The following is a 27333-nucleotide window of genomic DNA, read 5'->3' as shown; positions in this document are numbered from 1 at the left end:
AATCAATCAATTAAAAAAAAAAGTGAGAACAGGGAGCCCAGCTTCCAGAAGAGCAGAGGAAAGTGACCCAAATGTTTCCTGGAGCTGAAGGCCATGCCGTTTAGGTTGTAGGCTCTCTGAGATTCCCACTTGGAATTGGGGATCAAGCAGATCCCACCAGCTTCTTGTATTCACTTCCTGGGGCTACTGTAATGAACTACCACAGACTTAGGGGCTTAAAAACAACAGAAATGGCCTGACCTGTGGTGGCGCAGTGGGTAAAAGCCTCGACCTGGAATGCTGAGGTCGCTGGTTCAAAACCCCAGGCTTGCCTGGTCAAGGCACATATGGGAGTTGATGCTTCCTGCCCCTCCCTCTGTTCTCTCTATCTCTTTCCTCTCTCTGTCTCTTTCTCTCTGTGTGTCTCCTCTCTCTAAAAAAAAGAGAGAGAGAGAAAAACAAAACAGAAACAACAGGAATGTATTCCTTTCTAGTTTTGGAGGCCAGGAGTTCAGTCTGTTTCACTGGGCTGAAAATCTGGGGGCTGGCGGGGCCACACCCCCTCCAGAGGCTCCAGGGGAGGGTCCTTCCTCGCCTCCTCCAGCTGCTTGTGGCTGCGTCATTCCACCCCTGCAGCGTGGGTCTAATCTGCTGCCTCTCTCTTCTGAGGACATGTATGATGGCACTTAGGGCTCCCCAGATCATCCAGGGTCACTTCCCCATGTCAGGATCCTTAACTTCATCACATCTGCCAAGGCCTGTTTTCCTTATAAGGTGACACAGGTCGCAGGGATGAGGACCTAAATATCTTGGGCACCATCACTCAGGCTAATACACTTCCAAAAAGAATGAGAACAAGATGGTCATATAACAGTTTTGAACGTGATACTGACCCAGAAGCTACTTCCTTTTTTTTTTAAAGTGGGGGAGGGGGTGGAAAGACAAACTCCCACATACGCCCTGACCGGGATCTACCTGGTAACCTATGTCTGAAGCGGATGTTCAAATCAACCAAGCCATCCTCAGTGCCTGAGTCCAATGCTCGAAAGAATCGAGCCACTGGCTACAGGAAGGGAAGAGAGGGCAAAGGGAGAGGGAGAGAAACAGATGGTCGCTTCTCCTGTGTGCCTGGACCGGGGATAGAACCTGGGACGTCCATATACCGGGCCAACGCTCTATTCACTGAGCCAACCGGCCAGGGCCCAGAAACTACTTCTAAGGGAAAAATGTTCTCCAACCTAGAGTTATCTACCCAGTGTGGGAGCAAAATAAAGATATTTCAGACATGCCTGGCCCAGGAAAGTTTACCACCCACATTCCCATTTGCCGGGAAAGCCCCGGGGGGGGGGGGGATGGACACTAACAAACAAGGAAATAAGTGTCGACTGGCAAAATGATCATTGTTTTTTTTTGTTGTTGTTTTTTTTGCATTTTTCTAAAATGATCATTGTTGAACAGGAAAGAGAAACGTGGTAGGAGATGGAGGCAGGAACAAGAGCTGGAGCAGACCCGGAGACAGGCTCGGAGGCTCAGGTCAGAGACTGGCCCTGAACTGGACAGAGGGCCCGTCCCTCCTCAGAGACCAAAGCGCCTACATGTTCCCAGTGTGCAGTATCCCAGCACTCGACCCCAGGTAGCTGTAAGGATGTAGCTGGTTGGGACCCGGGCCTCACCCAGTGCCTGGACTTGATCAAGGCCTGACATGACTGGTTCTTTTGCACTACGGTTCTCCAGGCTGAGAAGCCCAGACACCGTGCTTCGGGAGGCACAGCTGGAGAAGCAGCAGCCCAGGGAGGTACCTCTGAGGATGGCAGGGCTTCCTGTTCATGTACAAGCTCCTTGTCAGCCACCGCTGCTCCAAGAGGCAGGGATAATAGGGACAAGCTGCATCAGAGATGGCTGACATTCATCCTGAAGAAAAACGTCTGGCCAGTCAGCTCAGCAGAAGATACGGATTAGAAAAAGCAGTAGCATTTCCCTCTGAGGGTGTTTTAAAAGAATTTAGTTTTCTGAATAAGTTGCTTTAGGTCAAGAGACTCTTCTGGAAGAGAAAATGTGAGGCTGATTGTATGAAATTTCTTAAATTTCTGTTATGATCTATCCTTGGGGAACGGGAAGCAGAGCAGTTTCCTACCCGTATTCAGCATGTTTCTACAAAACATTGTTTTAATATTCCCTCTTTATAGGAAAAAAGTAAAAGTCAGGCATGTTCGGAGTTTAGATATTAAACATGTTTTACTTTAAAATGTACTGTGGGTCAGAGATTTGGAGCACTCAGTGCAACCTGGCAGAGATGTTAGCAGCAAGACCAACCACTCCAATCTCCTCCCCAACACGTGACTCTCCTTGTCAGCCAAGATAAAGCTACTGAACTGAGGGCAGCAAGATTTAGCAAATTCAAGTGCAAACTATTCAGTGAAAATCTGAATTTCAGATAAACAGTATTTTTTAAATGTACAAGTATATCCCATGCAACAGTTGAGGTATACTGATACTATAACGTTATTTGCTGTTTCTCTTAAATTTAAATTCCACTAGGCATCCTGTATTTTATCTGGCAGCCACCGTGAGCCAGCAGTGCCAAGGCTCCAGCTGGGTTTTCAGAGAAAAGAAACACATGAAAAGAATTCCCAAATGTTGACATAATCCGGCCAGGATAACACAGAGACTCTGGGGGTCCCACTGCTCGGCTCAAACCACGGCTCTACCGAGCCCACTGACTCTGGGCAAGTCTCTCAAACTCTGGGCCTCCGTTTCTCCATCTATAAAGTCAGGGGTGGCCCTGGCCGGTTGGCTCAGTGGTAGAGCGTCGGCCTGGTGTGCGGGGTACCCGGGTTCGATTCCCGGCCAGGGCACATAGGAGAGGCGCCCATTTGCTTCTCCACCCCCCCCCCCCTCCTTCCTCTCTGTCTCTCTCTTCCCCTCCTGCAGCCAAGGCTCCATTGGAGCGGAGATGATGGCTCCTTGGCCTCTGCCCCAGGCGCTAGAGTGGAGGCTCTGGTCGCGGCAGAGCGACGCCCCGGAGGAGCAGAGCATCGCCCCCTGGTGGGCAGAGCATCGCCCCTGGTGGGCGTGCCAGGTGGATCCTGGTCGGGCGCATGCAGGAGTCTGTCTGACTGGCTCTCCCCATTTCCAGCTTCAGAAAAATACAAAAAAAAAAAGTCAGGGGTAGTTAACAGTAAGCACATAGAGCTATCACAAAGAGCAACCGAGTTAATACAGAGAAGTACTCAGAACAGTGCCTGGTACATAATCAACCTTTATTATAAATGACAGCTTTTTGTGTAGCACTAGGGGACTGGACAGTGGGGATTGAACCTGCTTCTGGTGAATAGGGGCTGGGGCCTTGAGGGGAGTCCAAAGGACAGCCAAAGTCCAGGCGGGACTCCATTTTGTAGCACACCACAACCTGGACCACTTGGAACAATCTAAGAAACAGGTCCCCCAGCCCGGCTGCACCATGTCAGCAAGAAACCCCCTCCCCACCTCAGTGGGCCGCATGCTGGATGCAGCTCACCCCCACAGGCTCACTTGATTGCCTCTTTCCAACTCCCTGCCCAGTGACATCCGGTAGGTAGCCTGCCATCCACCAGCCGGGGCGTAGGCATACCACAGAAATTAGCAAAAGCTGCAGTCAGGGCCCGTTCCTTACCTCCCTGAGCACCACCACTGGAAAGTCACCCACGTGGCCATGAATCCCACCTTGACCCAGAGACCAGCGGTAAGGGGGGACTGAGTGAGTGGCGTCCCTTCTCCATTTTCCCTTTTGGCTACAGAACCCAAATAAAGAGGCCTCTGTTTCTTTTGGAAGGCCTGGGAGTATAGAGTGCTTAATTCAATCAAAACATAAGGATGCTTAACTAAGGAAGAAATGAATGAGGCCCACTCTCCCTTTCTTAGGGTAGTTCAGAAGCCAGTCTGCAACACTAATTAACCTGTGAGAATATCAAAATAAAATTCTTTCTGTGGCCCTGGCCGGTTGGCTCAGTAGATAGTGTCAGCCTGGAGTGCAGACATCCCGGGTTCAATCCCCAGTCAAGGCACATATGAGAAACGACCAACTGCTTCTCTCCTCCACCCTCTCCCCCTTCTCTCTCTCTTCCTCTCCCACAGCCAGTGGCTCGAGCATCAGCCCTGGGAGCTGAGGGTAGCTTGGTTGATTCAAGCATCGGCCCCAGACAGGGGTTGCTGGGTGGATCCCGGTCAGGGTGCATGAGGGTCTGTCTCTCTATCTCGCCTCCTCTTACTCAAAGAAAAAAGGAAAAATAAAATAAAATTCTTTTGGTAATCTCAACAACATGAAAATTATTCTTTTGCATTTAAGGTACTGCCTTGTACTCTTCCTTCTCTTAACACCTTTCTTCTCTTTTTTTAGAATTAAAAAAATTTTTTTTTTCAATTTCAGTTGACACTAAACATTTTTATATTAGTTTCAGGTGTACAGCATAGTGATTAGACAATCATATCATTTATAAAGTGATCCTTCCATTAAGTCTATCAAGTGCCCACCTGGCATCATACATAGATTTACAATATTATTGACTGTATTCCCTATGCTGTGCTTAACATTCCCGTGACTCACATACATTCCCCTATTTACATACCAACCTGTACTTCCTAATCCCTTCACCTCTCTTACCCAGCCCTCAACCCTCCTCCCAGCTGGCAACGCTCAGTCTGTTCTCTGTCATGAGTCTGTTTCTGGGCTTGTTTGTTTTTTCATCCTTGTTCTTTAGATTCCGTATAATTGTGAAATCATATGGTATTTGTCTTTCTCTGACTTATTTCACTTAGCATATTACCTTCTAGCTTCATCTATGTTATCGCAAATGGCCTCATTCTTCTTTATGGTCATGTAAAATTCCATTGTATGTAGGTACCACCTCTTCTTTACCCAATCCTCTATTGACACACATTTGGATGACTTCCTAGTTTGGCTGTTGTAAACAATGCTCCAATAAACATAGGGGTGCATATATCTTTTGAATTAGTGTTTTGGATTTCTTCCAATATATACCCAGAAGTAGAATTGCAGGATCATAAGGTAGTCCTATCTTTAATTCTTTTGAGGAACCTTCATACTATTTTCCACAGTGCACACACCAATTTGCAATCCCATCCACAGTGCACAAGGGTTCTCTTCCTTTCTTCACCAACATAAGCATTTGCAGCTTGAATTCACAGCTGTTGGATATACATGTTAAATGTCTAGTCTGTAAAAATCTTAGCCCTCCCTTCCCCACCCCCTATTCTGCCCACTCCCAAACAACACAACCCCCCAAAAACCACACACTTCTTTCTGTCTTCCTCATGCCATCTCCCCAGGAGCTAGGCTTCATTTGGGGTCACAGTCAGCTCTCCTCTCTCCCTCGCCACCATCCTGTCAAGAAGACCTATCAGTTCTACCTCTTACATCCCTCATGTCCCCTTTCCTTTCACTTCTGCTAGCCCACCCCACACTATCCCCTCTTACAACCTGCACGATTGCCAAAGCCTAACCATTAACAACCATTATGATTGATCAGCTTTAGCTACCAAATCACGCTACATACTAATTACAGTGAGCACCTCTAAATACAGGCATGGTTTCACTCTCTTCTTTAAAACCTCCATGCCTCGCAGTAGATAGAGAATCAGACTGGGATACGGAGGACCCAGGTTCGAGACCCCGAGGTCGCCGGCTTGAGTGCGGGTTCATCTGGTTTGAGCAAGGCTCACCAGCTTGAGTCCAAGGTCGCTGGCTCGAGCAAGGGGTCACTCGGTCAGCTGTAGCCCCCTGGTCAAGGAACATATGAGAAAGCAATCAATGAACAACTAAGGAACCACAATGAAGAATTGATGTTTCTCATCTCTCTCCCTTCCTGTCTGTCTGTCCCTATCTGTCCCTCTCTCTGTCTCTGCCAAACAACAAACAAAACAAAAAAAAACCCAAAAAACCTCCACACCTCTCTATTGCCCACAGGGAAGAATCTCACCTTCTGGAGCCCCTCTCCTATCATTAGTCCAAAATGCCCTTTGAGCATTATTTTTCATCATTCCTCAGCCTCCTAAATCCTGTAACTCCAGCCAAACTGCGTCCTCCTTGTTCCCAAGTAATCCAAGCACCTTCCCATCTCCCTCAGAGTACCCCCTCCCCCGAGACCCCCCACCTGGAATACCCTTCTCCCATGCCACCTGTGCAAGCAAAGCCTGCTCACCTTAGTTCTCACCCCTCTGAAATCCCACTAAAACTTCAGGAAAGTGATTAAATGAAAGAAACAAACAAACTGTAAACCCCCAAGGCCAGAGAGACCAGGAAAGGAGACCACAGCCAGAACTGTAGGAGCTGGAGGGCAGCTCAGGCAGACCGCCCCCACAGCCCCTAACTGGCAGTGAAACTTCGGCTCCAGGTCCCCTTGGATTGGGCTGAATGGGTTAATACGCACAGCAGGGCTGGATGACAGCTTTTGAGAAGCAGGTAGATCCCTAGATCCATCCCCCACCCCATGCAGCTGGAGACCACCCCACTCCTCAATCCTGAATAAGAGAAGTGTCCTCTGGAACGGGTAAAGCCTGAGGTCTGCACTAGCAGATCTGAGGGACAGCCAAGGGCCTGGGGACCTTGCCAAAAATGGGGTAGGGACGTTCAGTGAGCCTGTGCAGCCTGTCCCCTCGTCCCACAGCTCCCAGAACACCAGCAACCAGCCCTTCCCCTCCTCCCAGACCTGGCCCAGCCTGAGAAGGAAGACCTCAGGATACTGACACTGAGGTTCCCCAACAAACAGTTTGCCAGTTACCTACAGTGACACTCAGAAACGGGACTCCCGGGCAGCTTTTAGCCCCAGCTAGTAATCCTGAGCACTGGGCAGCCCAGGAAAGATTCCTTCAAAGATAGAGTCCAAAGGAAGACACAGAAACAAGCAATTTGGAGGGAGCAGCCTATGCAAGAAGAAAACTTATACAAACAAAGCATTATAGCCTCAGAGAAATAAGAAATGTCTATATCAGTGTAAAAACAGGACGGTATGCATATATACATATGATTTGTTCATAGAACAGAAAAGGCTCTCGGAAATTAAAAATATGTTAGGAGAGCCTGACCAGGCGGTGGTGTAGTGGATAGAGCGTCGAACTGGGATGAGGAAGACCCAGGTTCGAGACCCTGAGGTCGCCAGCTTGAGCCCAGCTCATCTGGTTTGAGCAAAAGCTCACCAGCTTGAGCCCAAGGTCGCTGGCTCGAGCAAGGGGTTACTCGGTCTGCTGAAGGCCTGCGGTCAAGGCACACATGAGAAAGCAATCAATGAACAACTAAGGTGTTGCAACACGCAAGGAAAACTAATGATTGATGCTTCTCATCTCTCTCTGTTCCTGTCTGTCCCTGTCTATCCCTCTCTTTGACTCTCTCTCTGTCTCTGTAAAAAAAAAGAAAAGAAAAAAAAATACGTTGGGAGAAACAAAAAAATCACTAGATGGACTGAAAGATAAAGAAAATTCCCTAGAAACTGAAGCAAAAAGACAAAAAAGAATATGGAAAACGGGCAAAAAAGGGAAGAGAATTAGAGGGCAGTCCAAGAGATCTAAGAGCTAAATAAAAGCCATCTCAGAAAGGTGAACAGCAAACACAGGAGGAAGAAGTGAAATAATTCCCAAACCTCCAGAGACAGGAAGGACAAGCCTGGAGGGATGAAAGCAACCCAGGTGTGACAGTTCGGATCCTCTAAGCATTCAGAAGGTGGAGGGGGACAAAGAATCACAAATCAGCAAGGTTTCAGATTTCTCTACAGCAGCTTAGGAAGCTAGGAAAGTACAAAGCAGTCTTTCAAAATTGTAAAAAAAAAAAATTATTTCCAACCTGAAATTCTCAATGCAGCCAACCCATCAATTATGAATGAAGGCAGAATCGAGAGAACAAGGCTGCACAACTGACCCCTGGTTCTCCCCCCGGGAACAGAGTGCTGACGCGCACCATCAAACCATGAGGGCAAAGCAGCCAAAAGACAACAGGAGCGGCACATCCGGAGGACAGAGGGAGTTGCCAGAAAGCGCGCCCCGATCAGAGCAGTGCACCCAGATCAACACAGTGCGCCCAGGTGCTCAGTAAGGCAAAGAACCCGCTAGACCCACTTCACAGGCACTCTTCCCTCGGGAGACCTGAAGGGAAGTACTGTAGAGCCAGCATTCCCATTAAGAAAACCCACAGTGCCTGACCAGGCGGTGGCGCAGTGGATAGAGCGTTGAACTGGGACACGGAGGACCCAGGTTGGAGACCCCGAGGTCGCCAGCTTGAACGCAGGCTCATCTGGTTTGAGCAAGGCTCACCAGCTTGAGCCCAAGGTCGCTGGCTTGAGCAAGGGGTCACTCGGTCTGCTATAGCCCCCCAGTCAAGGCACATATGAGAAAGCAATCAATGAACAATTAAGGTTCCGCAATGAAGAATTGATGCTTCTCATCTCTCTCCCTTCCTGTCTGTCTGTCCCTATCTATGCCTCTCTCTGACTCTGTCTCTGTGTCACACACACACACACACACACACACACACACACACACACAGAAAACCCACAGTGGAAATGGCCTCTGGCTGAACTGACTAGAGATAGAAACCAGCACAAATGACACTTGAGGCTGGGGGACAGGGGCTCCTTTTAACCCGCATCTTAGCCCGAGCCCCCTGATCCCCACGGCCCACCAGATGGAAGATGTAAAGCCAGTAGCCACAGCCACCATCACAGCTGCCTGGCCCATGCAGATTCGCATTAGATTCAGTCAGTAATGAAACAACGGAGCCACGAACTGATAGGCCATTACCTTTAATCGTAGCTTGCACCCGGTGGGCAAGTAAAAACACACACTGGGCTCCAACACATACTCATTCAGTGCTCATAAAGCTACTGACTTATCCAAGTTTCCTAGAATCAAAGGTTTCTAGCTCACTAGCCTTATTCACCTCTGTTCCCCATCTCCTCTCTGCAAACTGGCTTCTCCCTCAGCACTCCACCATCTTGGCTGCTTCTGCTGACCTCCTCCACGTGGCCTTCTCTGCTCTCTTCTCTAATGTTAATCTCAGGAACTGAAAGAGAGCAAGCTCCTTGTCTGCCCCACTTTATAGTGTAGAAACCAAAACCTTTAATCCAATATACAAACAAGAAAGTCTCTGATACAAAGTCACTTATCTGAGGCATAATGGGATTCCTCATGAGAGTGCACCACCCCACATCAAAAAGGGTGAGAACCTGACCAGGTGGTGGCGCAGTGGATAGAGCGTCGGACTGGGATGCGGAAGGACCCAGGTTCGAGACCCCGAGGTTGCCAGCTTGAGCGCGGGTTCATCTGGCTTGAGCAAAAAGCTCACCAGCTTGGACCCAAGGTCTCTGGCTCCAGCAAGGAGTTGCTCGGTCTGCTGAAGGCCCCCGGTCAAGGCACATATGAGAAAGCAATCAATGAACAACTAAGGTGTTGCAACGAAAAACTGATGATTGATGCTTCTCATCTTTCTCTATTTCTGTCTGTCTGTCCCTATCTATCCCTCTCTCTGACTCTCTCTCTGTCCCTGTAAAAAAAAAAAAAAAAAAGTGAGAAAGGCTTAGTCCCAAAACCAAGCCCCAGGCTGTGTGCCTGCCCACAGCCCGCCCCCAACACACATTAATATAATCACGCCCATTCCAAGCAAGAAAGGCAACCAATACCATCACCTGGACGACAGGCTTCCATGTGGGCAGCGCCATCTTTAACAAAGTGAGGATATATTTTATCTGCCCAACAGAAGATATCAGAACCTGCCCCACAGAGAGGAGTCCTTTACAGGTGCACGTGGAATGCCTCTGCAATGACACCCCAGGTGGAGAGGTGGGGAAAAGGCTTACCTTTCACTGTTTACCCTTTTTATTTTGCATCGTGTACTGGATAATTCCAAAAAAGAACGGCACAATATATACGGTCTCCCGGAAAGTTCAGTCCATTTTTGGAATAAAACAAAAGCCAAATTTTTCTTACCATCAATAAACTTTATTAAATAATCTAATTGTCATTATTATTAATGATTTCTTGCCAGCATGAGGGCAATTTGTATATCCCATTTTTGAAAAATGTTTTATCTTTTGATGCAAAAAATTGAACCAGTGCTTGTTTGATATCTTCTTCATTTTTGAATTTTTTGCCCTTCAAAAAATTTTGTAAGGACAAAAACAAGTGATAGTCGGAGGGTGCTAAGTCCGGGGAATATGGTGGATGCGACAGAATTTCCCAGCCTAGTTCTGCAATTTTTTGATGAGTCCCCAAAGCAGCATGTGGCCTGGCACTATCATGATGCAGAATGATGTTCTTCCTATTGAACATCGCCCGCCTCTTTTCTTGGACTGCTGTCTTTAAATTATCCAGTTGCTGACAATACTTCTCCGAATTGAGCTTTTCGTTCAGTTTTAAAAGCTCATAATGTATTGGTCCTCGAATGTCCCACCATATACACAACATTCTCTTATTCAGAGTCAAATTTGGTTTAGAGGTGGAAGGGCTAGGTTTTCTGGGTTCACAATATGCCCTTTTCCTTACGATGTTTTCGTAGGTAATCCACTTTTCATCCTCAGTTATCATCCAGTTCAAGAAGGGCTCGATTTTGTTCCGAGCAAGCAGAGATGTGCATATGACAACTCGATCATCCAAATTCTTCTGACTTAATTCATGTGGCACCCATCTTGAATATTTCCACACCAATCCTACCTTCCGAATATAGTCCGAAATGGTTTGCTGAGCTGAATTAAGCCTTTCTGCGATCTCCAATGTTGTCAGAAAAGGATCTTGCTCCAACATGGTCTTAACAACATCGTCATCGATCAAAGATGGTCGCCCAGAACGTGGCTTATCAGGAAGGTCGAAATCACCTGTTTCGAATTTTTCAAACCCTCTTCTGCATGTCCTATCAGAAACTGTACCTTCACCAAACACTTCCAATAAATTTCTACATGCTTCTGTAGCATTTCTTCCTTGTTGAAATTCGTAAAAATTACAGTGGCGTAAATGAACTTTATCAGTAGCCATGGGTACACTATCACTTCACACATAAGATTAACGTGAATCAACTTTGTTTTAGTTAATTTGCTACGTCAGTATGTATACATTAAGTGGTAAAAATAGAGAGGCACACATACGCCAAATAAACATGTGCTTACGTGTCGAAACTTGTTGTGATAGAAACGAACAGAACTTTTCCGGTAGACCTGATATATGAAAAGGGGATCCTCTCCCTCTTCAAGCCCCTCTGTCAGGAAGCCTTCCCTGGCTCCCCACCTGAGCGCCAGAGCCCGCTGGGTGTCCCGTGTCCTCTTCCTGCTGGCTTTTCACTGGGCCCTGGTTAGCAAGTGTCCTCTCTGGGCTGGACCACTGATAGATATATGAATTTACCAAAAATTCCAACTTCCCTTTGGTTGTTCCACTTGACTGCCTGACCTCACCCTTACTTACTGGATAATCGCCCCTGAGGCAGAAGAGTTCCAAGAAGCTGGTCAACCGCCCTAAGGAGGAGCGTTCCAGAAAGCCAAAACCGTAAATCCGCAGGAGGGGACATACCAGAACTTCTGACTCAGTACCTCCTCAGGCTCTCCCCAAACCCTATAAAAATTTGCCCCCTAGTCTGTACCGGTGCCCTTCTCCCAGAGAAATGCTCCGGCAGGTCTTTCTCCTCTAATAAAGCCTGCACATCTGGTGTTCAAGTGCCGTCTCATTCTTACATCTGGTGCCGAAACCCTAGATGGGGTACCAGTTGCCTGGACAATCCCTCTTTGCTGTCCAAATGAAGTCTGGACAAGCAATTGTAGGTCGATTGGCTGGCAATCTAACCCTGTCCTGAACCCCTGCTGGACCAGAAGGTAAGGAGTTTCTCCTTTCTCCTTCCCCCGTCTGCTTCTCTTTTCCACAAAATTTTCTCTGGTCGGACGGTTTTCTCTGACTCGCCTCAGCTTTTGAGGGGTTTGACTTTTAGTCTCAGTAGACTGCACGGAAAGACTAGGCACCTAGCCAAACCTCTCCACTCTCTCTCTCTCGGAGTTCCCTGACAGGTGGTGAAAACCTCTATCAGGGCCGACTCCCCCACACGGAGATTTTCTCCTCTTGGGACAGTGACAAAAGGTGAGGAGGCCCCCTCTTGCTCACCTGTCTCCACTAATGGCTCTTCAGAGTCTAGGCCTTCCGACCAGACCCCTCTAGAATGTCTCATAAAAAAACCTCACTAAGTTGGACCTCTCTGACCTTAAGCCAAAAAACAACACCTCATTTTCTTCTATAACATGGTGTGGCCCCAATACAAATTAGACAATGACTCCCATTGGCCTGAAAACAGGACATTCGATTGCAATATCCTAAGAGATTTTGACAATTTCTGCCACCGGATGAGGAAGGCATCAGAAATTCCTTACTTGCAGGGTTTCTTCTCCCTTCGCTCCCGTCCTTAATGTCTGTGCCGCCTGTTCTACATGCAGGCCGTTTTTGGCCAAAGAAACCTCACCTAAAACCTCCGCTCCTAATCTTTCCTTCTCCGTAGACTGCCAACTCTCTCCCCCTCCTGCCTGACTCCTGAGGCGCCCCTCTCTCGGGACCCCTCTCTGGTCCCTCTGCGGACCTCTATCACTCGGGTCTCTTCCCTCCAAGAGCCCCCCCCCTTCGCAGAATCCTGTTTCTTATTCACCTGCAAATACTAGTCTCTCTTTCTCCTCCCCTGCTGGCCAGGGGCCCCTCCCTTCTCCATTGTGTTCTTAAACCACTCCTCCCTCCTTACAGATGGCTCTGTCTCTTTTTCTTCTTTGACCCATTCCCTCCTCCCCACCGGCTTTGGCTATATCTTACTTATCCTCCCACCCCACCAGCTTCAGCTGTATCTTACCCATCCAACCATCCCACTGGCTTCAGCTGTATCTTACCCATCCTCCCACCCCACCAGCTTCGGCTGTATCTTCTTCGACCCATCCCCTCTCCCCACCGGCTTCGGCTGTACCTTACCCATTCCCCCACCCCCTCCCCACCAGCTTCAGCTACAGCTATGTCCTTCTCCCCCTCGTCCTCTCCCCTCTCTTCAGAGCTCTAAATCTTTTTGACTCCTCTGACCATGTGGCACCACCACCAGCACTTTAACCTCCTCCCCCTCCTCCTGCAGATACTGACCCTACTTTCCATCCAGCTGCTTTCTCTCTTTCTCCCCTCTATGCTGACAACTCCCTCCCATCTCAAGAAGCTTAAAAAGGCAGAGTTGTCTATTGAGCTGTGTGAGTGAGTAATCTGTTTTGTCTCTGTTTGTCAGAAAATATCTCTAGTATAATTTTAATTGAAACAAGTAAAGCACGCTCACTTAAATTTAATTTATAATTTGTATGAGAAATCTTTGTTTAATGTGTAACTGTGTCTGTTTCTAAGGCCTTAAACCAATAATTACCTACCTCTTAAATCAAGGATTACTCATCCCCACGGACTCTCCCTGCAATACCCCCATCCTTCCTGTTCGAAAACCTTCAGGGGCTTATCACCTCGTACAAGACTTATGCCTAATCAATGAGGCGGTAATTCTCCTCCATCCAGTAGTCCCTAATCTCTACAGGTTACTGTCACACATTCCTTCAAACACCACTCACTTCAGGGTCCTAGACCTCAAGAAGGCCTTCTTGCCTGACCAGGCAGTGGCGCAGTGGATAGAACGTTGGACTGGGATGCAGAGGACCCAGGTTCAAGACCCCGAGGTCTCCAGCTTGAGCACGGGCTCACCTGGTTTGAGCAAAAAGCTCACCAGCTTGAGCCTAAGGTTGCTGGCTCGAGCAAGGGGTTACTCGGTCTGCTGAAGGCCCGCGGTCAAGGCACATATGAGAAAGCAATCAATGAACAACTAAGGTGTTGCAACGCGCAACGAAAAACTAATGATTGATGCTTCTCATCTCTCCGTTCCTGTCTGTCTATCCCTCTCTCTGACTCTCTCTCTCTCAAAAAAAAAAAAAAAAAAAAAAAAAAAATAATGCCTTCTTTACCATTCCTCTACACCCTGACTCTTACTTTCTGTTTGCCTTTACCCGGACACTAGTGCATCCTAGTAACTTATGTGGACTATCTTACCCCAGGGGTTCAGAAACAGCCCACACCTGTTTGGGCAGGCACTAGCTCAGGATTTAGCAGCAATGCAACCTCAAAACTAGTACTCTCTTATAATATGTAAATAACCTACTCCTCTGCAGCCCCTCAAGGAGACACAGCGCCACCCTTCTTAACTTCCTCGCTATGAAGTGATATCGTGTCTTCTCTGCTAAGGCTCAACTTCACTCTTAGTCCATAGTCTATTTGGGCATCATCTTAACCCCCACCACCTGAGGTCTCACCCTAGATCAAACTCAGACCCTCCACAGTCTCCAACCACCTACCACTGCAAATCAAATCCTTTCTTTCCTCAGTCTAATAGGCTTCTTTCAATGCTGAATTCCCAATTTTGCTCTCTACTCAAGCCCCTCAGTGAGATCTTCTGAGCATGGCTTTTAAGGTCTATAATGGCCAAGGAAGTAACAGAAAAGGCAAATAAAGCCCAAAGGAAGTCAGGAAATACCAGCTTTTGGCATACACTCTAAAGGCTCCAGTGCCCTAATGGGCTTCATAGGATTCCATCATGGTCCTGCTTCAAGAGTGGAAAGAAAGGTCATTGAACTGAAGCCTGCCAGGCTTCCCGGCCCCATCAAAGGACACATCTTCGCTGTGGTAAGTGGGACACAAGAAGGTAAGCTGCCCCCTTGCTCCATGGAGGGAGGGTTCAGTCTCTTCTAGCCCTGCTCCAGCTACCTGTGACCTGACCTTGCCCAGCTTACTGGGAATTGCCACTGAAGGCCCAAGGACATCATTCATGAGCCTAAGGTATTTCTTCCAAGTAGCAGATAAACTAATCTCATTTCTTGTAAACATAAGGGCCATCTACTATGCCTTACCTGAATATTTGAGTTTTATTTATCCCTCGAAAATCTCTACTGTGGGTATAAACAGTCTGATTTTGTTGCTTTATTTAATGTATAGTGTCTCCTTTATTCCTCTTGTCTCAATGCCCCATGCTTATTGTAGGCTGGGACCTGCTGTTAATTCCAGCTAGAAGCAGTGGTCACTAGGACTTAAACTCTAGCTGCAAAGTGTAGAAATGTAACCACCCTTTCCCTAAGTACTTACAGGATTTACAGGTTACTCAGCAAACTGTTCAAAGACTGTCCAAGAGGCGCTTCCAGCAGTACATCACCCAAGGACTGACTTTCATGTGGACAAGTCCACACACCGTGATCCTGACAACTCCCACGGCTACTAAAGTAGAAAAACGGCATAACACCTATATGTGTCTCCCTACTAATTGGACAGAAACCTGTACCCTAATCTATCTCACCCCAAATAGCAACCTAATCCAACCCCATGAGCCTCTTCCAGTTCCTAGTACACTACCCATCAATCTAAAGACCAAATGAGCTATACAGGTAATTCCTCTCCTTGTTGCTTTAAAAATTTCTATAAAAATAGGTCTAGGGGCAGGGGGACCGGCCACTGCCCTGTCTTATTCCCACTTTCTCTTTCTCTCTCTGAAGCCCAGCGAATTCGTAAAAAACAAACCAAGTCATGGAATCAATGGTTTCACACAAACTGGGTGTTTTGACTATTGCCTTTCATTGGTCCACTCACTGTCCTATTTATTTTTCTAACTTTTGGACCCTGCCTCTTACGTTTGTTCACTAGTTTCTTATAGAACTGCAAGCAGACCTTCACCAATCAGAAAATTGGAAAAATCTGCCTGACCTGTGGTGGCGCAGTGGATAAAGCGTTGACCTGGAATGCTGAGGTTGCTGGTTCAAAACCCTGGGCTTGCCCAGTCAAGGCACATATGGGAGTTGAAGCTTCCTGCTCCTCTCTCTCTCTCTCTCTCTCTCTCTCCTCTAAAATAAATAAATAAATAAAAATAATTTTTTAAAAAATTCTAAAAGAAAATTGGAAAAATCTACCTAACCCTACACACCAACCCTGAAACCTGCTCTTGCGAAACAGAAAAATCTGGAACCCTATAAATACACCCCTACTCCAAACAATGGTGGGAAAACGCCTTGTTCTCGATGCTAGCACCAATTATAGGACCAATTCTAATTTTGTGCCTAATTTTAATGCTTGCCCTTTCTTTATCAAGTTCCTACAGGCTCAAATAAGAGAAATCTCCAGAATTACCTACAATCAAATGCTTTTACAACCCCTACTCCAATTGCCCCAGGGAGGGGTTCATGAAGAGGCCCCCTATAGGGATAACAGCAGGAAGTAGCTCCAGAAGATAGCCGATCCAAGACAAACCTCCTTCCTGAATCCCATACCCTTTCCTTCCCCCACCTCTTTCCCTTTTTTATCATACCACAGAGTTGAAAAATGATAGATATATGAATTTACCAGAAATTCCAACTGCCCTTTGGTGTCCACCTGACTGCCTGACCTCACCCTTACTTACTGGATAATCGCCCCTGAGGCAGAAGAGTTCCAAGAAGCTGGCCAACCGCCCTAAGGAGGAGCATTCCAGAAAGCCAAAACCGTAAATCCGCAGGAGGGGACATACCAGAACTTCTGACTCAGTACCTCCTCAGGCTCTCCCAAACCCTATAAAAATTCGCCCCCTAGTCTGTACCGGTGCCCTTCTCCCAGAGAAGTGCTCCAGCAGGTCTTTCTCCTCTAATAAAGCCTGCACAGCTGGTGTTCAAGTGCCGTCTCATTCTTACAATTGCGAGCTCTCTGAGGGCAGATTCAGCTCATCTCTGAACCTGCTCCAGGAGCAACTGAAGGAAACTTTCACCTTCTGCCTACTCTACACCCAGGCACCTTCTAGTTTGCTTAATTCTCACCACAACCCTAAGAGGATCAACCTTCATTTTATGAATGAGAAAAATAATGGCTCAAAAGGGCCCTCTGGGAACAGCCAACTCAAGAATCAACAAGCCTGCCCAATTCCAGAGTTCCTATTTTTTTTCAGGAGGGGACCTAGCTTTGGTACCAAAGTTTCGCAGTAGGGTTCCAAAATGTTTAACGGAACCAAAATACAACTGAGTTGCAATGAAGATTTTTCAGCCTGAGCTAGGGTCTTCCCATGCTCTGAGACCCAGAGAGAGAGGCAGAGGGGGACCAGAGGCAGGCAGCACCTCCATCCAGCGAGGGAGCCAGAGCCAGTAAAGTTGCCTCATTAAGTCATAATCTTTTAGTTCACCGGATTACCCCTGGGAGGCCAGGCATTTGCATTTTTTTTTTTTTTTTTAGATTTTATTAATTTTAGAGAGAGGAGAGAGAGAGAGAGAGAGAGAGAGAGAGAGAGAGGGAGAGAAGGGAGGGAGGGAGGAGCAGAAAGCATCAACTCCCATATGTGCCTTGACCAAGAAAGTCCAGGGTTTCGAACCGGCGACCTCAGTGTTCCAGGTCGATGCTTTTATCCACTGCGCCACCGCAGGTCAGGCTGTTTGTGTATTTTTTAAACAGCTTTATTGACATGTAATCCACATACCATACATAGTTCATACAGTTACACCTACTCCTTAATCTCAAATGCATAAAAACTGCAAAATCGTTATTCTCTGGAGCATTGGAAGTCTTGATCCCTGGCATATGTCTTCAGTTTGGCTCAAATAAACTCACAAAATTCTCTATAGAGGTTTAGATGTTTTTTATGTCAACACTACTCTTTGGCTATTATGAACCATGCTGCTGTGAACATTTGTATACAAGTCTTTGGCTGGTCATGTGTTCACATTTCCCTCGTGTATCTTTTCAGGAGTGAAACTGCTGGATCATACGGCAACTCCATGTTTCACTGTTGGAGGAAATAACTGCCCGACTGTCTTCCAAAGCGGCCGTTCCACTACCTATCCCATCAGCGGTACGATGGTTCCAATTCCTCCACATCCTCACCGACACTGACTGTGTCTTTCTGATTAGCCATTCTAGTGGGTATAAAGTGGTATCTCATTGTAGTTTTGATTTAAATCTCCCTGATGGCTAGTGACATTGAGCATACTTTCATGTGCTTACTGACTATCTGTAAATCTTCTTTGGAGAAATGTCTATTCAAATCCGTTGCCCATCTTTAAATTGGATTGTTTGCCTTTTTATTGACTTGGAAGAGTTCTTTATAGATTCTAGACATAAGTTCCCCTAACAGATACATGATTTGCAAATATTTTCTCCCATCCTTTGGGTTGCCTTTTCACTTTCCTTTGCTGCATGAAGGTTTCTAATAATGATGAAGTCCAATTTATCTCTTTTTATTTTCTTGCTGTGGCTTTTGGTGTCATATCTAACCACTGCCTGACCAACATCACCAAGATTAATGACCATGCTTTCTTCTGAAAATTTTACTGTGTTAGCTCTTAAGTTCAGGTCTTGGATCCATTTTGATTTTTACCTGTGGTGTGAGGTCTGGTCCAACTTCGTTCTTTTGCACGTGGATGTCCAGTTGTTCCACAGACTATCTGTTGAGAAGACTACTGTTTCCCCATCACACTGCCTTGGCACCCTTGTCAAAAGTCAATTGACCGCCAGTGTGAGGGTTTCCTCCTGAGCTCTCAGTCCTAGTCCACTGTCTGTCCTCGTGCCAGCGCCACACCCTTGACTGCTGCAGCTTTGTAGTGAGTTTTGAAATCGAGAAGTGTGAGTCCTCCAACTGTGTTCTTTTTCCAGATTCTTTTTGACTGTTCTGGTTTCCTTGCATTTCCATATATACTTTAGAATCATCTTGTGAATTTCTGCAATTAAGGGCAGCTGGGATTGTGTGACAGGGGTCGCAATGAATCTGTAGACCAATTCAGGGAGTACTGCCATCTTAACAATATTAAGTCTTCTGACCCACAGATATAGAGATTCCACTTATTTAGGGCTTTAATTTTTTTCAGCAATGTTTTATAGTCCTCAGACCATGAGTTTTATATTCCCTTCATTAAATTTATTCCTAAGTATTTTAATCTTCTTGATGCTATTACAAATATAATTGTTTTCATCATTTTCAGTTTGCTCACTGCTACTATACAGGAATATAATTGATTTTTGTGGGGGTTTTTTGTTTTGTTTGTTTTTTGTATTCTTCTGAAGTGAGAAGCAGGGGGGAAAGGGAATCAGACAGTCTCCGCATGTGCCCAACCAGGATCTACCTGGCATGCCCACAGGGGGCAATGCTAGGCCCCTCTGGGGCGAGGCGGAGGCCACAGAGCCATCCTCAGCACCTGGGCCAACTTTGCTCCAATGGAGCCTTGGCTGTGGGGGGGGGGAGGGAGAGATAGAGCGAAAAGAGAGGGGGAAGGGTGGAGAAGCAGATGGGTACTTCTCCTGTGTGCCCTGGCCCAGAATTGAACCCCAGACTTCTACACGCCAGGCCAACGCTCTACTGCTGAGCCAACCGGCCAGGGCACAATTGATTTTTGTATACTGATCTTTGTCCTGCAGCTCTAACACAGTGGTTCCCAACCTTTTTTGGGCTATGGACCAGTTTAATGTCAGAAAATATTTTCACAGACCGGCCTTTAGGGTGGGACGAATAAATGTATCACGTGACCGAGACAAGTGTCAAGAGTGAGTCTTAGACGGATGTAACAGAGGGAATCTGGTCATTTAAAAAAAATAAAACATCATTCAGACTTAAGTATAAATAAAACAGAAATAATGTAAGTTATTTATTCTTTCTTTGCGGACTGGTACCAAATGGCCCACAGACCGGTACCGATCCGCGATCCGGGGGTTGGGGACCACTGCTCTAACAGATTTTCAGTGAATTCTTTAGGTCTTCTTATACAAGATCACGTCAGTGGCAAATAAACATACTTTTACTTCCTCCTTCCCAATCTGCACGTCTTTCACGTCGTTATCATTCTTAATTGCCCTAGATAATCAAGTTGGAAACAGGTGACTAATTTTGATTGGGAGGTAGACGGTCCACCCTGCTCTGACTCGTAGGAGGCCACAGCTCTTCTCCCCCACTTCTCCTGGTCAGTTACTGCCCACTCACCTCCCTGCACCCCCACCTCTGCCCTGCTCTGCGTCCCAGGAAGCTTACCCCTGTGGATGGAGGCCCCTATGCTCCCCTGCTGGCTGGCTGCCCACAGGTTTAAGCCAATGAGAGGTACAAACAGGGGAGAGGAGGGTGGGCAGTGAGAGCGTGGGGCACATCTTCCCACTCTCTATTGGCTTTGGTCCCACAGTCCTGGCCGGGGTCGCGTCCTGCCACTACAACAGTCCCTGAGGAGCGCCCCAGCCTCCACATTGTCAACCCTGTCTGGAGTCTGGAGGAACAAGATTTCCTCTCTTGACCCCTGCAAGCCTAGTGGAGGTCATGGTTTCCTGCTATTGCTCCTCCCTGGGTGCCTCAACTTCCTTTGTTGTGTGCCTGACTTACGTTGGCTGATTCAGTTTTTCAGAATTGATGTGTGACCCTCAGCATTCCTGGCCAACCACTACTGCTATTCTGGTAGATGACCCACACCCCAAACTTTCCCACCAAGGAAGGCACTGTGGGACCCTGCTCAATGCGAAAACTTGGTTCTTTGGATAAAGTGATCACCCAAGTGCCAAGTCCATGAGCCAAGGAGATGGTGAGGGACTCCAGTGGCAAAGAGCTTCAGTTCCTGGGAAGAAAGTAAACAGCGACCCAGATAGGATGTGACCTGGGCTACAGTTGCTGTTGCTTTCTTTTCCTATTCTTGATGCCCATGGAAAATATAGCTTTGTAGTCCCTTGATCTGACCTTTTCCTCTCTGCTTTGAAATTCAAACAGAAAAACTGGGCCAGAGGCTTCCCAGAGATGGAGCCCTAGGCACACACTTTCTCTGGTCTTTATCCTAATGACCACAAGGCAGTGTCAAACTACCCATACCCTTTGCGTGGGCTTGCTACTTAGTGCCAGTAACTGCTTTAAGTCACATGATCTCATTTCATCATCAGAAACTTTGTAAGGCAGGTGTTATGGCCACAGCTTTGTAAGTGGAGACAGAAACTTAGGATAAACAGCTGCACCAGTCTCAAAGCTCGAAGGCACTCATACTCAGGTTGGCTCATGGTTCCAAACTAGGCCTTAGACACTCTCCCTGCTTCCCAGGAACAAACTGTGAGTAGATTTAAGAGTTATCAGCCAATACTGATTACTAGTTAACACCTTCTCTTCCCTGCCTGTCAGCCTCCAACTCCTCCTCCTCAACCATGCAGCTTGGCCTGGTCACTCTCAGGCCTCTAATCACTGGGTGAAGGGCCTCCTCCCCTTCCAGTGGGGTCAGAGTCACACCCACATCTCTACCAGAGCCCTTCCTCATCACGGTCATGCTGCCCAACCGAAGGGAGGCTGAGCACCTGCTGCGTGGGGGAGGAACTCCCCCTGGGGTGGTGGGGAATTCTGCAGCAATGATCGGAAGGTCACAGGGCTCACAGTGGCCTTTGCCCTGAAGTGCACCCCGGAGGGGAGAGGAGCCATGGCCTGCCAGGAGCCTTGGCAACAGCCCTGAGTAGGTTCTGACTGGCCAACTCTCACTTTTCTGCTCCCCAGTCGCAAGGGGTGTGTTCACTTGAATATAAGTTTTCCCCAACTGGAAGAAGTTAGATGACTGAAAGTTCCCTGGGGAGGAAGAAGCACCCCAGATGGGAACTTCTGAACTTATGGGAAAACTGGGTGTGGACCAAGGTAGTACGTGAGTTATGAGAAAGCCCCAGGTGACAAACTGCCTTTCCCATCTTCTCAGTCCCAACCCCAGGGGCACCTACACAAGGATGCTTTCCCAGTGCCACCTGTCCCCATCTGGAGAAAGAGGCTATGTGTTACAATAATTGCAAAAACAAGAAGTAATAATAGCTACAAGTTACGTGCCAGGCCCTGCACAGAGCATGACCTGGTCATCCCCCCAACACTTGTAATGTGGGTATCATCCCATATGGCAGTTGTTTTTTTTTTTATAAATAAATTTTTATTTTAATGGGGTGACATCAATAAATCAGGGTACATATATTCAAAGAAAACATGTCCAGTTTATCTTGTCATTCAATTCTGTTGCATACCCATCACCCAAAGTCAGATTGTCCTCCGTCACCTTCTATCTAGTTTTCTTTGTGCCCCTCCCCCGCCCCCTCCATATGACAGTTTTATTGAGCTGCAACTTGCACACTATCATTATATTTAACAATCTTATTATGGCTCTGCAGTTTATAAGGTATTTTAATTTTATTATTTATTCATTTTACAGAGGAGAGAGAGAGAAAGGGGGGAGGAGCAGGAAGCATCAACTCCCATATATGCCTTGACCAGACAAGTGCAAGGTTTTGAACCGGCGACCTCAGTGTTCCCAGGTCATTGCTTTATCCACTGCGCCACCAGAGATCAGGCTATAAGGTACTTTAATAGACATTCTTAGAGGCTACTAACGGCATCCTTGACCAGTAGGAAGGGCAGGATGATCTTCACCTTACAGATAAGAAAAATGGGGCTTTCCCCAACCCCGCCACTGCTTTCTGAGCTCCTCGCTTTAACACAGGATAAAGGGTAAAAGGAAAAACAGCCAGGAGTTTGGGGGCAGGGGTGGACGGGGTACTATGAAGGGCAGGAGAAGCCTTAAAGAGGAGATAGGACCATCTGTCCCCATTTGCTGCTGTGGACCCTACACTGCTGTGATTCCAAGGGAAAGGCTCTGTCTAGAGTCAAAAAAGTTGGGTTCAAATTTCACGATTGCCACTAACTGGTCATATGACCTTGGGAATCACTCTACCTCTCCCGCTCTCCATCTGTGTGATATTGTGATATATAAGAAATACATAATTTTCCCTGGCTGGATAGCTTGGTTGGTTAGAACATTGTCCCAAAGTGCAGAGGTTGCCAGTTTGATCCCCAGTCAGGGCACATACAGGAATGGATTGATGTTCCAGTCTCTCCCATCCTCTCTCTCTAAAATCAATAAAATAAACATTAAAATATATTTATATATATACTTTGTCCCTAGTTCCTGGCACAGAGGTACTAAAACCCTTGTATTTTCCTGAGGGGTAGGAGAAAGGAGTACTTTTTGTTATCTACAATAAGCCCCTCCTTTTTTTTTTTTTTTTTTTTTTTTTGGCAGAGACAGAGTCAGAGAGAGGGACAGATAGGGACAGATAGACAGGAAGGGAGAGAGATGAGAAACATCAATTCTTCGTTGCGGTTCCTTAGTTGTTCATTGATTTCTCATATGTGCCTTGACTGGGGGAATACAGCAGACCGAGTAACCCCTTGCTTGAGCCAGCGACCTTGGGTCCAAGTTGGTGAGCTTTGCTCAAACCAGATGAGCCTGCACTCAAGCTGGCGACCTTGGGGTCTCGAACCTGGGTCCTCCACATCCCAGTCCAATGCTCTATCCTTTTAACCACCCCTGAGCTTATGCTAATGAGATGACTCCTGGTGAGTCCCTAGGTAGCTCTAGAATGGGGGTTGGTTGACAGAGGAACCCACTTTTAGTTAGGGAGTTGGTGGGGGGGGCAGCAGGGCTGGAGAACGAATTAATTACCAGGGGCAGATGATTTAGTCAATATTGCCTACATAATGGAGCCTCCTTAAGAACTCTAAACGATGGGGTTCAGAGAGCCTCCAAGTTGGTGAACACATCATGTGCTGAGAGAGCGGTACACCCCACCTGCCTGGGGACACAGGATCCTCCCAGACCTGGCCCTATGCACCTCTTCCCTGGGCTGTTCATCTGTATCCATCAGAATAAACTGGAAATAATAAATTAAACACTATCTGAGTTCTGTGAGCTGTTGCAGCAAATTATTGAAACTGAGGAGGCAATTGTGGGGGACGTCTGATGTAGAGCTGCCTGGTCAGGAGTACGGGAGGGAGGCCTGGACTCGCAGCTGCCGCTGAAGTGGGGGCCGTCTGTAGGACCCAGCCTTTCGCCTGTGGGGTCTGTACTAATTCTGGGAGTTGGTGTCAGTACTGGATACCCAGTTGCTGTCTACAGAGAAGGGGAAAATTGGTTGGTGTGAGGAAAACCCCACATATTTGGTGTCAGAAGTGTTACAAGTAAAAAACATGAACCTGTTAGCCCATCTATAAAACATCTTTATCCTTCAGCACAGAAGGCTGACAATTTTTTTTTAATTAAGTGAGAGGTAGGGCGGCAGAAGGACAGACTCCTGCATGCGCCCCAACTTGGATCCACCTGGCAAGCCCCCTACCAGCAATGCTCTGCTCATTTGGAGCCACTGCTCCATTGTTCTGCAAATGAGTTATTTTAGTGCCTAAGGCGAGGCTATAGAGCCATCCTCAGTGCCTGGGGCCAACTTGCTAGAATCATTTGAGCCATGACAGCGGGAGGGAAAGAGAGAAAAAGAGAAGGGGGAGAGGTGGAGAAGCAGATGGTCGCTTCTCCTGTGTGCCCTGACTGGGAATCGAACCCAGGACTTTCACATGCCAGGCCAACACTTATCGCTGAGCCAACTGGCCATGGCCAGAAGGTATATACTCAAAGGACTATGATTAGATTTCACACAAGAGCCACCAAGTGTTTAATGAGCACCTATGGCCCATAACACATACTTGGAGGACAGGAAATAATATAGAACATAGCCTCTGACTTCAAGAAACTTTTTATCTGGTGAGGAGACCAGACAAGCACACCCAAAACATAAGGAATATTGAATGCCTCCCTGCCTCCCATATGCAAAGAAACTGCTTTGAGAGGAAAAGGAAATGGGGAGGGTAAGCAATTGACAAGAGCTAGGTAAAACATTATGAAGGAGGGCGCTACCTGGGCTCAGAGAGAGGATCCTGGCACACAGGTGTCAGTACCTGCTCAGGAAGTGGACAGGCGGTGAGAGGGGACCGCAGGGGTCAACAATCCACTCCCTGCAAACATGGTCTAGCCTGACTAATTCAGGGTCAAGGTTGGGTGGCAAAAGTAGCCAATAAGATGAGAAGTATGGTCTGGGACCAATGGAAGGTAAAGGTGAGTGGTTTAGTGAGATGATAAGCAAAGAAAAAGTGTTCATTCATTTATTCAATATTGACTGAACCTTCGCAATGGGCCAGGTACTGTCAGGCCCCGGAGATACGGCTGAGCCAGAGAGAAGAGGTCCCTGCCCTCCCAACACCAACATTTCATTCCATCAGGAGACCAAGTGCATAGACAAGATTATTCCAGGTCCATCCAGATTGTAAGTGCTGACTGTCTCCGTGCCATAGACTCCCTCCTGATGACAGATGTCATTTAGAGACGTGAGAGAAAACAAAGCCACAGGAGCCACATCCCTGCCTTCCTGGTCCTGAGCACCAGAAAGAAAAGGCACATTCCTTACCAACACTTGGGACAAAGCAGAGGGAAACAAATGTCTGTCCCTCCCTCTCACCTGTCCCTGGAACCACACGTGCTCAGCCAGTTTCCTCCTTCTTGAATTCCTATCCCATGACTTGGAAGAGAGTCTGGCCTGTTTGCAGTTGAAGATAAGAACCAGAAGCCATCTGGGGCTCTTATTGTTTCTCCTCCCCCTGAACTGAGGGAAAGGTTTTCTTCTAAGCAAAGGGGGGTTCTCTCCTTTTAGGACTAAGCAATGAGTCCTGCTCAAATGCCAAATTTGGTCTCCCGAAAGGCAGGTAGTTACATGCTCTTCCGTCATTGCTGTCTAGAATATAATCACAAACTGACATCTTGGGGAGAGCGGATCTTGGCCCTTCAATTTCCCAGATTCCTTATAAGGGCACGTTACCTCGTGGCTCTTGTGAGCCCTTGGCCTGGGATGACTTCATGGGCAAGGTTTTTACATGCTCAAACATATTATTCAATTCATTTAATGGGGTGTTATCCTACAACCATGCCAGTCAAGAACAGACCTTTTCTGCCTGGCCTGTGGTGGCACAGTGGATAAAGTGTTGACCTGGAATGCTGAGGTCACAGGTTCAAAACCCTGGCTTGCTCAGTCAAGCACATACAAGAAGCAACTACTATGAGTTGCTCCTTCCCCTTCTCTCTCTCTCTCTCCCCCTCTCTAAAATAAAATTTAAAAAAATAGGCTCTTCCTAAAGCAAAGGTACTTTCCTGTTCTCCAGCTCCAGAGCATTTAGCCAAAGAGCTGAAAATCACAGCATGTGGGGGCCCCTGAGCCCCTAGCCTGGTGCAAGACTCTGAGCAGACCCTACCCTGACCCCTGACAGCTTCACTATTTCCATAAGAGACCCAGTCAAGGGGACCATGTGACCTTTCCCCCAACTGTCATCACCACACCAAGGCACTCTGGGCCAGAGCTTGGGATCCATAGGCCATTTTCCTCTGCCCCTAACATCTCAGGCAGAACACATTTTCATTGTCCAGTAAGATTTGCTACTTTGGGCTCCTCAGCTTTGCCCATCCTGACCACAACTGTCCCCATAGGCTGGGAGCAATGAGCCAGCCCACCCCTCCCCTGGATTCCTGTTTCTAAAGACATTCCCAGAATCACCTTGCCTTCTCCTTTCCAAAATACTAGGAGGCTGCCAAGTTCCACAGGGAACAGAGACAATGGCCTTAGTGCACACCACTGCCAGGGCAGTGTGCTTCCAGAGGCCTCTAAGAAGTGGTCCTCTTACCGTGGCAGCCTGGCTGCAGAGCTCCAGGGAGGCCACACTGTTCCTGGTGCTGGGACACCCCAATCTGGGCCGTCTGCCTCCAGCCTGTGGATCATTGATGTTTTAGCTCAGGCCTCTGTCAGTGACTCTCAGAACTACCCTCCCCCCTACCACTCACAGGACAGAGAGGCTGCTTTGAGCCAATCTCCGGCTCAGGGGCAGACCTTGAACAGGACTGTTTGAGGAAAGAATAAAAAACAAAACCAGGTCAAGGGTGAGCTGGAAAGGGATGGTCAAAGGTACTGCCCATGTATTCTGGCAGAACAATTAAAGACAGTGGTATTTGGGTTTTACAAAGGAGGGAGGGCCAGGACCAGGGATGGAGAGCCAGCAAGGAGAGCTTCTGGCCTAAGAAACGGAACAGAGGGTCCAATGTGAGAAGAAAATGAGGTGTCTAACGTTTTCCTCTTTCTGATGAGACCCTGCTATGCCTAAGAATATCCCCCCTGGGAACTGGTGACATCATGGTCCTTTCTCCCCATGGGGCCAGGAGACTGGATTCCTCAGGAGGGGACACATTACCTAGTGGTTCCTGTGAGCCATTGTTCTGGTATGACTTCATGAGCAAGATTTTTTTTTTTTTTGGTATTTTTCTGAAGTTGGGAACAGGGAGGCAGCCAGACAGACTCCCGCATGCAACCGACCGGGATCCACCTGGCATGCCCACCAGGGGGCGATGCTCTGCCCATCTGGGGCGTTGCTCTGTTGCAACCAGGGCCATCCTCAGCACCCGGGCCAACCTCGCTCCAATGGAGCCTTGGCTGTGGGAGGGGAAG

At 47.5% G+C, this 27333-nt stretch overlaps 1 protein-coding gene across 5 annotated transcripts in view; it reads right to left on the bottom strand.

Moving 5' to 3' along the window:
• PC (pyruvate carboxylase) overlaps positions 1-27333 on the bottom strand; it is a 108865-nt gene that overhangs the window by 35590 nt on the left and 45942 nt on the right. Inside the window, exon 1 of one of the 5 annotated variants that reach the window (XM_066345789.1) lies at positions 26519-26667. The exons of the other annotated variants lie outside the window; for them this stretch is intronic. The gene's annotated coding sequence lies outside the window, so the exon portion shown is untranslated. Of the gene's footprint in view, positions 1-26518; positions 26668-27333 lie in introns of those variants that run through there. 5 annotated transcript variants of the gene reach the window in all.

Source organism: Saccopteryx leptura, chromosome 1 (genome assembly GCF_036850995.1).
Source record: "Saccopteryx leptura isolate mSacLep1 chromosome 1, mSacLep1_pri_phased_curated, whole genome shotgun sequence".
Taxonomy (NCBI): domain Eukaryota; kingdom Metazoa; phylum Chordata; class Mammalia; order Chiroptera; family Emballonuridae; genus Saccopteryx; species Saccopteryx leptura.
This window is presented reverse-complemented; position numbering and strand designations above follow the sequence as displayed.